Raw genomic sequence first — 15305 nt, 5'->3', positions numbered from 1 at the left:
AAGTTTGGACTTAAAGTCGCTCCATCGGTCCCTGGCATATTTTAGCCATTTGTCCTTTAAAAATGAAGTTTCCTTTATGTCATATGTAATCTACAAAATAACACACCAACGATGAATTTAATGACAACATATATTTCAAAATAAAAAGTAAATACGATAGAAAGCAGTTAAAAATATCAGTATTATTTCCCAAACATTATCTTCATCACTTTCTTTTATATCATCCCAATCTTCCTCTAAGATGCTAATTTTTTGACGAGCTACAAGACCCACAAAACTCTTAAAAATATTTCTTCTTTTCTTATCAATTGGTTGGCCCTTTTCATCAAAGTCAAGATGAATCTTTCCATATGCTTGGGCTAACTTAGTTAGTCGTGTGGCCCCTCTTTTACCTCTATTAGTCTTTGCTTTTTCAATGCCACTGCTGGAAGGATTTTCCATATTTCTCCTGAAATAAATAAGATAAATAATATTAGTAGAAAAAAATATAATAAATTTAAACTGATATAAATAATGAAAGCATAAAAAAGGGATAAAAAAATTTACTAATATTATGTTACCATTATAAATATATTTTAATTCTCCTAAAACCCTTAATCATGATCAGTTCTAACGTCATAGACATCGTCGTCATCTTCCACATCCAACAAGGGTTGCGTTGGCATAAAAAGAGGAATCTCTTCAATGCCAAAACTTGTTTCATCATTTTCGTCATGAGAGAGGAGACTTTTTCCTAATAGTACAATGGACAACCTTTTATCGGCTAGATTGATAACATAAAAAACTTATTTTGCATGAGTTGCCATGATAAAAGGCTCATCCTTATGTTTTGCCTTATGAAGGTCCACTAAAGTAAAACCTAATTTATCTTCTTAAACACCATTCTTAATATCAATCTACATGCACTTGAAAATGGGCACCTTAAATTTAAAATAATCAACTTCCCATATCTTTTCAATAAGTCCAAAATATAATAAAGATACCACAGTTGGATTTCTATCTTTAGCACTAGAAAAATGAGTTGCCTTAGCCTCTACCATTACCCCACTATGTTGCATAGTGTTATTATCATCTTGTATTTTTGTATAGAATGAATACCCATTAATGTCATATACACTTTAAGTTATAACATCAAAGTTAGGCCCATTAGCTAACCACCTTATTGTATCATAAACATTAGCCTTCTAATGATCCTCCTTTACCCTTGCCCTAAACCAGAGTGAAAAATGTTTGTTATGCTCACTTAACAACCATTTATCGGCCTTTTTAGGGTACCGATCCTTTAATTCATTTTTGTGCGCATCTAAGTAATCTTGAACATCATCGGTGTTATTCAAAATGTATAGATGTGCTTGTTGCATTTCTTCATGTGTCATGCGCTTTATTTTCATCCCTCGTGTCCCTTGCCCATCAACTCTTATCCCTCATGGTGAGACTTGGAAACTCCGATAGCCTTTACTTCGGTTAGGTATTCAGTACAAAACTCGACAACCTCCTCAGCAACATATCTTTCAACAATAAAGGCTTCTGGATGATGGAGATTCTTCACATATCCTTTAAGAATTTTCATGTACCGCTCAAATGGATACATCCAATGCAGATAAATAGGGCCACATAACTTTATCTCTCTCACCAAATGTACAATTAAGTGCACCATGATGTCAAAAAATGAGGGAACAAAATACATTTCATGTTGACATAAGGTAATGACAACTTCATTTTGCAATTCGTCTAATTTTTCAGGATCAATAGCTTTACCACAAATTGCATTAAAGAAGACACATAATTTGATAATTGACTTTCTCACCTTTTCGTCCAATATGTCTCTAATTGCTACTGGTAACAATTGTTGCATTAGTACATGGAAATCATGAGACTTCAAACCAACTAATTTTAAATCTTTCATCGATACAAGGTTCTTGATATTTGAAGAATATCCTCGTGGAACCTTAATACCATGTAAACACTCGCAAAAACTTTTTTCTCTCTCTTAGATAAAGTATAAGGGGCTAGGCTCATGTAAGTCCTCTTTCCTTCTACTCTTGGACCCAAGTTTGTTCATATTCCCATGTCGAGTAAGTCTAGCCTTACTTTAAGTCCATCCTTAGTCTTTCCCTTTATGTCTAACAGTGTTCAAATTAGACTATCATACACATTTTTTTCCACATGCATCACATCAAGATTATGTCTCACCTCAAGGGTGCTCCAATTTAGGAGATTGAAAAAGATAGGCCTCTTTTTCCACTGATTCTTTCGAGCTTCTTTTTTCTTATTCTTACCAAATCCCACATTGATATCTCTCACCCGTTCACATGCCAAGTTTGTAGTTAATGGATCTGGAGCTTCATCATACACTTGATAACCATTGAATCTTTTTTTCTGCTTGTGATAAGGGTGGTCTCATCTCAAAAATCTTTAATGACGAAGATAGACTATCTTTTTCTCATGTTTTAGTTGTTGATGGGATGTGTTCTCTTCACAGATAAGACATGCTTTATACCCCTTCACACTATATCTAGATAGGTTTTCATATGCAGGAAAATTATTTATTGTGTAAAAAATCATAAGTCACAGCTTAAAAGATTCATTCTGATATGAATCAAACACTTCAACACCTATCTCCCACATCATCTTCAAATCTTCAATCAATAGTGTCAAGTAAATATCTATATCATTTCCTGGTTGTTTAGGGCCTGAAATCATCAAAGATAGCATGATATATTTGCATTTCATGCACAACCATGGAGGAAGATTGTAAATCACTAACAGAATAGGTCATGAGCTATATTGACTACTAAGGTTACCATAAGGATTCATTTTATCTGTACACAATTCAAGCCTAAGATTTCCAGACTCATTGCCAAATTCAGGAAATAATTTATCAATTCCATTTCACGCACAACAATGGAGGAAGATTGTAAATCACTAACAGAACAGGTCATGAGCTATATTGATTACTAAGGTTACCATAAGGATTCATTTTATCTGTACACAATTCAAGCCTAAGATTCCCAGGCTCATTGCCAAATTCAGGAAATAATTTATCAATTCCCTTCCATTGTGGAGAATCAACTGGATGCCGAAGCATGCCATCCATTTTTCTCTCATCAGCATGCCATCTCAAGCTCTTTGCCTCATTTGAATTAGTAAACAAACGTTTAAACCTTGGTATTATATGAAGATACCACAACACCTTCGTTGGAGGCCTTTTAGTAATGGAATCATCACTACCATCTATCTCTTTTACTTTGTAGCGTGATGCCTTACAGATCGAAACATGCATCCAATTCTTCAAAATCATTTTTGTATAATATACAATCATTGGGGCAAGCATGTATCTTTTGGTACCCTAATCCATTGGACACAATATTTTTTTCGCCTCATAGTAGCTATTGGGAAGTGTATTGCCCATTGGAAGCATCTCTTTCAACAATCTGAGCAACTCTGTGAAACTCTCATTACTCTACTCATATCTTGCTTTCAAGTTAAACAACTTCAACACCACTGTTAGTCTTGTATATTTTGTGCACCCTGGATACAAAGGAGTTTCTGAATCATTGCATAAGCTATCATATTTGTGCACCTTCTCAACAGCTTCAACACTAATATCACATAACATATCTTCTATTTGATCACTAAAATAATCTATATCATAATCCACCTCTTGTGGCATCCTATGTTTTCTAGATTCACCATGCAATACCCATGATGTGTATGCTTTATAGAACCCAAAAGAAATTAGGTGATCTTTAATCTCAACAAAACTTCGTCGCAACCCATTCAAACATTTAACACAATGATAATAGAACAATCCTTTATCATTAGGAGCATTATTCTTTGCAAATTCCAAAAATTAATCTACCCTTCTCTCATTTTCATCACTTGTCCGCAAAGAATCTATCCAACTATAGTTCATCATTACCTAATGAAAATATAAAAAAATAATTTATGATTTGAAATTTTAAAAAATTTGACAGCATAACGACTTATAAATTAAGATTCCTCGGGCACTAAACCCTCCGATTAAGTCTATTGATTTCCAATAAATCACCAATTTTAACTAATTAAATGCAATGCACGATATTATCTACTAATCAAGTATAATTAACCACACAATAAACAAATAATAATAATGTATCACCCAAATAATTTACATTTTGCAATTTGCTTGCATAACAACTCAATAAATAGAGATTCTCCAAGATTTAAAACAAAATTTAAATTAATTAAACTCAAGGCATGATAGATTATAATTAAATTTAACAAAATTGCAATTAAAAATGTGCATAATTATAATTAGAAAAATGAAAATCAAGTTTTAAAATCAAAAATGAAAAATCCAGGCAAAAATATGAAAAATTAATCTAAAAAAATGACATAAATTGCAAAAAACAATAATAATAAATTGCAAAAAAAGGGGGAAAAACCTTTAGCTAGCATTGAAATGAGTTAGGGGAATAGGGAGGTAGAGGAGACAGCAGGCGACGGAGGAGCTGTGGGCGTCGAGATGAGCTAAAGCTAGAGTTGGAGGATGAGCTAGGGAAATGGAGCTGATAGTGGACGAGGAAGCTGGGGGAAGAGGGGGTGGAGCTACGACGGACGAGGGAGCTGGGGGATGGAGCTACGGCAGACAAGGGAGCTAGGGGAATGAAAGCTGCGGCAGACATTTTGGGAGCTAAGGGCGAGTGAGGGAGCTGCAGACATATGAGGAGCTAAGGGTTGAGCTAAGGCAAATGAAAGATCTAGTGGCAAAAACAAGCTCTAGGTAACTTAAAGGACACATATGGCGACAGGCGTCATTAACGCCTGTCGCCGTAAGTGATGACAAACTTACAGCAACAGGTGTGAATTGTAAGTTTGTCTGATTTCAAGCATACTAAATATGCCTGAAATCAGACAAATTTCATTTACATATATATTTCTAATAAAATATTTAATAAAAATTAAAATAATCTTAATTTTATTAATAATTTAAATTTAATATGTTTGAATTCAGACACATTTAATATGTCTGGATTCAGACATATTAAAAATTTAGATAATTAAAAAAATTTATGTAAAACTTTTAATTATTAATTAATTTTTTTATGGAATCTAGGCATATGTAGTGCTTGAATTGAACATACGACGACAGGCATTTATCACGCCTGTTGCCGTAAATGCTAATTTCAGGCATACTAAATATGCCTAAAATCTGACATACTTACAGCGACAGGCGTTAATAGCACTGGTCGCTGTAGGTTTTTGATTTGAGGCATATTTATTATGCTTGAAATAAGACAAATTTAATTTACATATATATATATATATATTTCTAATAAAATATTTATAAAAATTAAAATAATCTTAATTTTATTAATAATTTAAATTTAATATGTCTGAATTCAAACACATTTAATATGTCTGGATTTAGACATCTTAAAAATTTACATAATTAAAAAATTTATGAAAAACTTTTAATTATTAATTAATGATTTTTTTATTGAATTCAGGCATATTTAGTGCCTGAATTGGACATACGATGAAAGGCATTTATCACGCCTGTCACCGTAAGTGCTAATTTCAGGCATAATAAATATGCCTGAAATTAAACATACTTACGGTGACAGGCATTAATAACGCTTGTCGCTGTAGGTTTTTGATTTGAGACATATTTATTATGCCTGAAATCAAACAAATTTAATTTACATATATATTTCTAATAAAATATTTATAAAAATTAAAATAATCTTAATTTTATTAATAATTTAAATTTAATATGTCTGAATTTAGACACATTTAATATGTCTAGATTCAAACATATTAAAAATTTAGATAATTAAAAAAATTTATATAAAAGTTTTAATTATTAATTAATTAATTTTTAAATAGACTTCAGGCATATTTAGTGCTTGAATTGGACATACAATGATAGATATTTATCACGCCTATCGCCATAAGTGCTGATTTTAGGCATAATAAATATGCCTGAAATCAGACAAATTTCATTTACACATATATTTCTAATAAAATATTTATAAAAATTAAAATAATTTTAATTTTATTAATAATTTAAATTTAATATCTCTAAATTTAGACACATTTAATATGTCTAGATTTAAAGATATTAAAAATTTAGATAATTAAAAAAATTTATGTAAAACTTTTAATTATTAATTAATTATTTTTTTTATGGAATTCAGGCAAGTGTAGTGCTTGAATACAGTGACAGGCATTTATCATGCCTGTCGCCATAAGTGCTAATTTTAGGCATACTAAATATGCCTAAAATTTGACATACTTATGGCGACAGGCATTAATAATGGCTGTCGCCATAGGTTTCTAATTTCAGGCATATTTATTATGCCTGAAATTAGACAAATTTAATTTACATATATATTTCTAATAAAATATTTATAAAAATTAAAATAATCTTAAGTTTATTAATAATTTAAATTTAATATCTCTGAATTCAGACACATATAATATATCTAGATTTTTATGGAATTCAGGCTTGTTTAGTGCCTGTATTGGATGTACGATAACATGCCTTTATCACACCTGTCGCCGTAAGTGCTAATTTTAGGCATAATAAATATGCCTGAAATCAGATATACTTACGTTGACAGGCGTTAAGAATGCCTGTCGCCGTAGGTTTATGATTTGAGGCATATTTATTATGTCTAAAATCAGACAAATTAAATTCACATATATATTTATAATAAAATATTTATAAAAATGAAAATAATCTTAGTTTTAAAAATAACTTAAATTTAATATGTCTAAATTTCAAATTGAGACACATTAAATATATATATATATATATATATTTCATACAAATTTATATTTTTTAATAATTTAAATTTAAAAATTAAATTAATGATATATTTTAATTACGTTATTTGTTTAATGGCTTGTCAAATCATTTATGGCGACAAGTGGATTGTATATCTGTGGCCATAAATCTTACATTTTTCACCTTATTTATATTTTTGCCACTATAACTTATTTTACCACAATTTTTCTATAAATTGTGGTGAAAAATATGTAATTAAAATAATATTTTGTACTAGTGAAAGGAATATAATTGTTTTATGTTTGGTTACAATCACAAAATTTTTTTTACTTACAATTATTATAAGAACAATATATATTTGAATATTAATATTAACATACATCCTAATTGTTTTATGCTTTTTACTTAAAAGAAAAAAAAACTTAAAAAAAATTTAAATAAAAATTGGATAGCATAACGTTATAAAAATGAAACTTTCCAATGCATTTTGCCTCATTTCAATCACAACACCATCAACAACAACAACAACAATATATAGTATTTTAAGCTAAAAGACACACATGAGTAATAATTTTGAGTAAGCTCAAAGTACTCATACATAATTTCAATTAATATAAAACTTCATACATTACTCAACTATTAATTAAAGAATCAAATGATAAAAAACTTTCCAATCAAATCACTTAAATATTGTTCAAACAAAAAATACACAAAAAATGGGTCATAAATTTGGATAAAAATAAAAACTTTATATAACTCTCATCTAAACAAATATTATTAGTCTAACACATATCTTAAACTTATCCATAACTTAAATTTCATATGGGTTTTGGCTAAAGATAATTTTTTTCTGAGACATTTCATCAAATACCTTATGGGTGTTACTAATAACACACCAAATCAACATAATGCAATCTGATAAACCCAAACCAAATCAAAAATCAACCATGCCTAATCAATTCCAAACAACAATCAACCACAAAAATCCACTTAAATGGTTTCAGATAGCACTCAAGAGATTAAGAAGAAATATGAAGAAATAAGGAGAGAAGAGGCAAGCACTTATGGACTGTAGAAAATGAAGTTAATGAAGAGGAAGAGTAAATGCACGCAAGCTTGAGGAATATTGAAGAACACAAGCTCTAACAAAGAAGATGCTGCTTGGCCGAGAGGAGAGAAACCAAAAAACATAGGAGACAAGGCACGGAGAAGGAGCTACAAAATTGAAATCTGATCTGAAATGGAGGGGAAATGAATAAGTTAAACGTATATTGGACGGTTATCCACTTAACCGTCCAATAAACGTGCAACATATTAGACTGTTATACACAATAACCATCCAATATCTGTGTCAAAATAAAAAATAGTAAAAAATTCAAAATTCAAATCTTATATTGGACGGTTCTAAGGATAACCGTCCAATATATCAGTAAATATTGGATGGTTGACAGCAAAACCGTCCAATATTCATTCCTGCATAGGTTTATTGGACAGTTTATCATCTAACCATCTAATAAACCTCGTCATATATTAATAAATTTGCAGTAGTGGATATTTATTGTTTTAAGTAAATATTTTATTAATAAATATTTATTCAAATTTCAACAACAACTCAATTTAAATTAAACAGTCTATTCAAATTTTTTTATTTAAAATTTAATCATAATTAATTTTTAATCGACATAAATTGTTTTTAACGATCCTTTATTACTATTTTTCTTTAAAACTTTAACTCATGGGAAATACAGACATGATAAAGAGATCATAGAGGTGATTGAGGAGACTTTCTGCTAGCATTTATAACTGACGATGCACAACTGTGTAATGGGACACCACTGTTAGAAGATAACCCTTTTTTTTTTTTGGAACAACGAGAATTTTTTTTAATAATTTTCAATTCATCTGAAAATCTTCACCATGTCTTTATCAACAAAATAGAACTCATTTGGGATGTGATACTCTGTTAAGTCTATGACCATGCATGCCTTCTTTCTACTGTTATTTTTAAACATATGCATTTCAAGGGCTTTTTAATTTCTTAGATAACCTTTCAATTAGTTTTACAATTTGTTAAACTCTTTCTTATGTTTATATTGGTTTCACGTAAATTTCTCTAGCTACTAACCTTCAAAACCTCTACGTAGAGCTTCGTAAGAAACAATTAGATTATTTGAAGCGACTTGGACAGCAAAAGGAAGCGAGAGAAGTTTTAGAAATAAAAAAAAAAAAGTTGGAAAATAAGCTGCCCACTCTGATTCATCACTGCAGGGACAGAATATTAAAGCCAACAAAGTTTGAGACACTAAATCGTAACGAGTTAAATTTAAAAAATTAATTTATAATTGAGTTAAATATTGAAGGACTAAATTAAACAACTAGTCCTATATTTTATCATAATATACACACAGCAAACAAGTCTTTTTATGGCCTTTTAGAATAATTTAGCCATAATGTGATCCTTCATGATAAATACGTTGCTACTGTAGTCTCAACTTTAATTTTACCTTCACAATAAATTGTTGTTTTTTTAAACAAAATAAATAAATGACGGAGACGAAAATACAAGAACAGCATCGCCCTTTAATCCCTAAAGTTTGAATTTCTTTTTTAAAGTGACTAGTCATAATGACATCCATGGTAAAGTTACAGTAAATTCCACCAAACTTGTATGTCTGGAGAAGGAAACGTGTAGAGTGTAAAGCTTACTCTCACACACCTATATCTGTGAAAAGGAAGACTTGGGTTCAACCTATGACCTTTTTATTTTTTGGTTTAAGTGCTCATAAGCCATTTTTAATTAATTATATCAGTAGAATTAAAAAGAACTATATAGATAAATTGATGAGTAAACAAAATTCTAATTTATTTTATTAAGTGTATCATAGTAAAAAATATTTTATTTCTTGTATATGATCTTTTAGTCTAGTCATAAAAACTTGTGGAAGAGTAAAATTTTTAAAAAGTAATTATCGAATGATTTTTATATAAATTCACTTATAAAAACGATAATAAGTTCCTTCTAAAACATGTATCAGGCTACTGCATAATTTCTATAGTATAAAATTTGTCTTTTCTTTTTTAAAAAAATGATAGAAAAATATTTTTAAAATACGCGAATGACAATAAAATCTTACAAAATGTTATAATTCTTTTCAAATTTCCAAAGACCTTTATGATATTAATAATTTTTGGTAAACTATCTAAAATATTCTCAATTTAAAATAAAAATAAATATTAGTGACTATTCTAATTTATGTAATAATTACTTTTTTTTTACAATAACTATAATGGAACAAGTAATTATAACTTTCCTCATACAAATTTTTTTATTAACTAAAGTCCAAGTGTTATAACTACTTTAGTTTATGTCACACCCCAGTACTAAAAGTATGACCAGCACAAAATATGAGATAGACTCATATTTCATAAGCCTTTATTAACTATAGATTAAGCTAAAATATTGATAATTAATTTATATATATAATTATGAAGTTTGTAAAATCTTAAATATTTTGTAAAAATTTTAGCAGAATCTCTCTTGTAATTTGGACCTCTTGAAATTTTTACAATAACAAAACCTGTCAGCCAATCTATCAAAGGAGACTGGCTTCACACTAACAGATTATATATCAGCAAAATAAAATTAGGACCTAACTACGGCATACATGAAGTACTAACTATTATTGTATAATATAATGAATATATACGTTAAAATAAATGATTGAAGCATGCTTCTGTCGCTCAAAAGCAATAAAGCCCCTTAATGATTAGCATTTATAGGGTCAATTACATTATCTGAAGCTAAAAAAATTTTCTAATGAGTAACATACCAATCAAAATTATAGATAAAACATGTAAAAGTAGCAATTAATAAAATTTAGTTTAAAATACATCAATGAAATATTAAAACACATTTAATTTAACTAACAATAAATGACAGACTTGCTCAACAACATCTAGAAATAAACCAATAATTTTAAAATTTTATAAGTTATTAAGAATCATACAACGAATAAAAATATAGAAAAAGAGTTCGAATGATCATATAATAAAAAACAAAAAAAAAAAGAAAAGTTTGTAAATAACTAATGTAAAACAATAAATTTTTAAATCGAATCTAGGAGGAAATTTACAATATGAAATTATATACGATCAAATAACAATTTGTTTAATAGAGTAAATTTAAAAATAATAAATTTTCAAAATTTCACATTTTAGTGAAACTTAATCAGAATGATTAACAAGCGTGAACACACAGTCTATGAGGGTAAGCCACCAACAAACACAGCTTTCTACGAGGGTAAGCCACCAACAAACACAGCTTTCTACGAGGGTAAGCCACCAACAAAACAAGCATGAGTACTATACTCACAAATATCCATCCCTCCGTTCCACGTGCATTGGCCTGCGCACGGGACTAACACCTCCTACAAGTACCTTGCTAGCTAGGTGTGCCATAGCATGTCAAGGGTTTACGGAATTACCATTAGCATCTAGCATTCTAAACTCAGTTCCCCTAATTAAATCAAGCGTGCATAGAATTAAAACATTCATTTAAAGTGATTTCTTTCAACATATGATATTCAGCTCTCAAATTTCTTTTCAATTTTTTTTCATGCACGAATCACCATGTTAACCACTATTATATAAATCATAAAATTTAAACAACAGAAATGCTTAGAACAAATAATTAATTAATAATGCAACATATTCAAACATTCTTTAATAATAACATAATTCTTAATAAAAATAAAACATATTATATAATGAACCAGTTAATATAAAAGTGAGGTAAATAAGAAGAATTGTATAAATTATAAAAATAAAATTAACAAGAATATTTATACAACTTATAATGAAATAATATAAAAATTTAAATAAATACTTTGCAAGAATTTATTTGAGACACTACCCACTCACTTGAAAATTTTTTCAAGAATTCTAAAGTTTACTTCTCTACAACTTCTCACTTATATCTCAAATGATTCTATAATTTTTTTAATAAATAAATTATGATTCTAAAATTACTTATCAAGGAATTTTTTGAACACTTGATGAGCATTTAAATTCAATCCAAAACCACATCACAACCTAAAATATAGAATCAATTAGTTCATTATCAATTTATTAATTTATTAATAACCTAACCAAAACAAGAGAAACATTTCCATTTTTTTTTTGTACCTTCTCAAAGCTTAATAAAATACCACAACCATTATTTAACATAATCTACCTTAGGTACTTTGAGATTCCAATTTAATGACTCAAATAATTATTTAAGCATGTTCCCCTAAGACTCATAATATAAAAATTTAACAACTTACATTCCAACAAATTCCTCTCTTATACATCTCTAGCCTGACACCATATTGCCTATAAATTCAAACAATCATACACATACATCATTAAGCTTCAATTTTGAAATTGACATCTTTATCCAATCTAAAATACTCTTTTAGACATTATAACAAACACTTTGTAGGCACCCAAGTTGAGCCATAAATAAACATCTCATTAATCCAAACTTTGCCGTCAACACGAATCATCACAATACAACTTCCAAATCAAATTCCATTCAGTGGCAAATTCCAATAAATAACCTCAACTTGAATATTTAGAATCAATATATTCACTTAATCAACAACGAAAAGAAGAGATGTAGGCTTACCGTTGGATGAATAAACAAGAAAACAAGTGGTTGAATTCCAGGAGTTCCTCACGGCAGCCACACTCACAAGGAAGCCAGAACTGATTTCAAAAATAATCACAGGGAGGAGACGCTGATCGAAAATTGAGGGAGTTAAGGATTTGAACTAACACAGCAAACAACAATGAAACAAGAAGAAAAGATGAGCTTACCAGCAACTGAAAAGAAGGAAAAATGAAGATCAAACACACCCACACACAAGTATTGACACAGGGCAGAGGAGGAGGACGACAGGGGATTCACTCCACACACACGAACCGCCAAGAAGGAGAAGAAAAATCGAACACTCACCTTCCTAGACACGTAGATAGCTGGAGGAAAAGAAAGAAAGAGCAATATTCAGGATGCTCCGAACCACTGCCGCGCACCCCACGCCAACGGAAGTTACAGAGCAAGATGAGGAGACCGAACTAGTGGAGATGAAAGGAGAATGCTGATAGAAGAAGGGAAAGAGAAGGGAAAGACGATGATCGGAGGCACAACACCAAGAGAGCACCAGGAAAATTGAAGTGGAACGAAGGGAGATAGCAATGGGAACGCAAATGAGTCGAAGGGTCCAGAAATTTTCCTCCTCATGCGTGCGTCTGGCCGAGAGGGAAGAACAAAAATCTGAACATTAGAAAATTGCAAAAATGATAAGAGAGGGCACAACATTTTTCCCTAATTACATAAAAGACACGGGCCCTTTGATAATTTGCCCATAATTTTAAATTAAATAAAATTAACTTTTTGCTCAAAAAAATTCAAACTCTGAATCTTCATATAAGCTATCCATATAAATTTTACTAAATCAACACTCTCCATTTTTTATAAAATTAATTTAAATAAAATATAAATTAGGAGAAAATTTTTTATTTAATTTAAAATTTAAAGTCATTACAGTTTAAGTAATGATTAGAATAGACCAAGCAATTACAACTTCTCCTATGTAAATTTTTCATGCACTAAAATTGTAATTTACATGGAAAAATTTGTAATTGCTTAGCTTGTTCCATTCTAGTCATATATAATGCTAGTTTGTTGGATAAATTAGCCACTGTTCAAAAAAAAATCTCATACCCAAAAAATATAGATAAAATTTTTAAAAATTTCAAAATATGGCCAATTCATATTGATATAGAAGGAGTTTAAAGGTATATTGTTAACAAATATAATAAAAATGTTATAATGCAAAATATAATAAATGTTGGATTGTTTATTTAGTTTATTCTTATAATATATGTTACATCTGCAAATGCCCCTAGTTTGTTTTTATTTATGTTGCTACTAAGTCATCTTTTTCAAATATGTTTGTATATAAGTGAGAGAACATTTCCAGATCTATGAATGAGGCATTAGATAGTGGTGAACCTTCGGTCTTTTTCTTTTTTATTTTTATATGATATTGTTCTGCTTTCAATATTTTTTTTTTCGAGTTTGCATTTAGAAAAAGAAGAATGACAGAAAAATTCTCTTGAAATATATAAATGACAATGAGCTTCCACAAAATATCATAATTCTTTTTAAAACCTAAGAGACCTTTCTAGCATTAATAATTTTTGGTGAAATAATTAAAATACCTCTAATTTAAAATGAAATGAAAAGACAATTATAACTCCCAAAAAAAGTAAGATTACTTTAGTTTAAGTAATAATTATTTTTTTAGTAATGATTAGGATGAAACAAGCAATTATAACTTTTTCTGTGCAAATTTTATATTAACTAAAATTCAAATGTTGTAAATATCTGTGACTACTTTAATTTAAGTAATAACTACTTTTTTCTGGCAATGATTAAAATGAAATAAGCTATTACAACTTTCCTTGTGCAAATTTTTTATTCACTGAAGTCCAAGAGACATAAATATTAGTGGCTATTTTGGTTTAATTAATAACTATCTTTTAGCAATGACTAAAACAAAACAAGCAATTACAATTTCTCCAATATGAATAGTGAGCAAATGTATAGAGGAAGTTGTAATTATTTATTTTGTTCTAATCATCATTAGAACAAAAGTAGTTATTGCTTAAATCAAAGTAGTCACTAATATTTATTTTTTAAGGCCAGGGTTGTTGCATTTTTTATTTTAAATAATTAAAGGTACTTTAATCATTTACTAAAAATTATTAATGTCAAAAAGATTATGAGAGATCTAAGAAATATTATGGTATTTTGCAAGACTTCATTGTCTTTTGCATATTTGCATATTCTAAAGAAATTTTTCTATTATTTGATCTTTACAAAACTATTTCCACTTTTTTGGTTGGGGGTTCTTCAGAGAATTGCTTTTTTGGTGAGTTTGTTAATTCAGATTAACAATTTGATGGGAGCGATGAGTTATAGTGATTTTATTTTTGATAATTTTTTATTCTAGAGATTTAAAATTGGCTTCTATTCAACGCATCATTGAAGAGGGAACAAAAAGCTGGCTAACAGGGAAGCTAATTTTAAATTAATATAATGTAATTGTTTTTATAAAAAGATCAATTAAATAAAATAAAAATAGCTTACAAAGCATAAGTCTAAGTAACCATAAAATGAAAAGGGGAGAGAGAAAATGATCTATCATGGAAAACATTAAAGCAAGAAAGAGTTGGTCTTAATGGATGAAGAGCATTTCCCAAAAAAAATAAAAAAAACTCATAATAGGTTCAGAGTTGATGTGCAAGATAACAATACAACAAACACTATCATTTCTTTTAAACTTGATCATCCTGATATTTCAATTCTAAATAAGGAGTACTGTCGGATGACGGTTCCAAACACAATTAAGTGGATTGAAGCTATGTAAAGAACTACTTCTATCACTAATATCATACCAATGACATATATAAAAAAAATAGT

General features: G+C 29.1%; 1 long non-coding RNA gene across 2 annotated transcripts; it reads right to left on the bottom strand.

The window, feature by feature from the left end:
• Positions 1–201: 201 nt before the first annotated feature.
• On the bottom strand, positions 202–12996 carry LOC129290310 (uncharacterized). 2 transcript variants are annotated; one of them, XR_008588311.1, is made up of 4 exons: positions 12774–12996; positions 12444–12588; positions 11148–11220; positions 202–448 (listed from the first exon to the last, which is right to left on the bottom strand). It is a non-coding gene; the product is annotated as an uncharacterized LOC129290310 (long non-coding RNA). The 2 variants fall into 2 exon arrangements; XR_008588310.1 differs by lacking the exon at positions 202–448 and having other exon boundaries at positions 10921–11220.
• Positions 12997–15305: the final 2309 nt, after the last annotated feature.

Source organism: Prosopis cineraria, unplaced genomic scaffold, assembly GCF_029017545.1.
Source record: "Prosopis cineraria cultivar Desert tree isolate PC_DT_omini unplaced genomic scaffold, ASM2901754v1 PC13, whole genome shotgun sequence".
NCBI classification, from domain to species: Eukaryota; Viridiplantae; Streptophyta; class Magnoliopsida; order Fabales; family Fabaceae; genus Prosopis; species Prosopis cineraria.
Note: the sequence above shows the minus strand (reverse complement) of the source record. Positions and strands in the feature narration are given on the sequence as shown.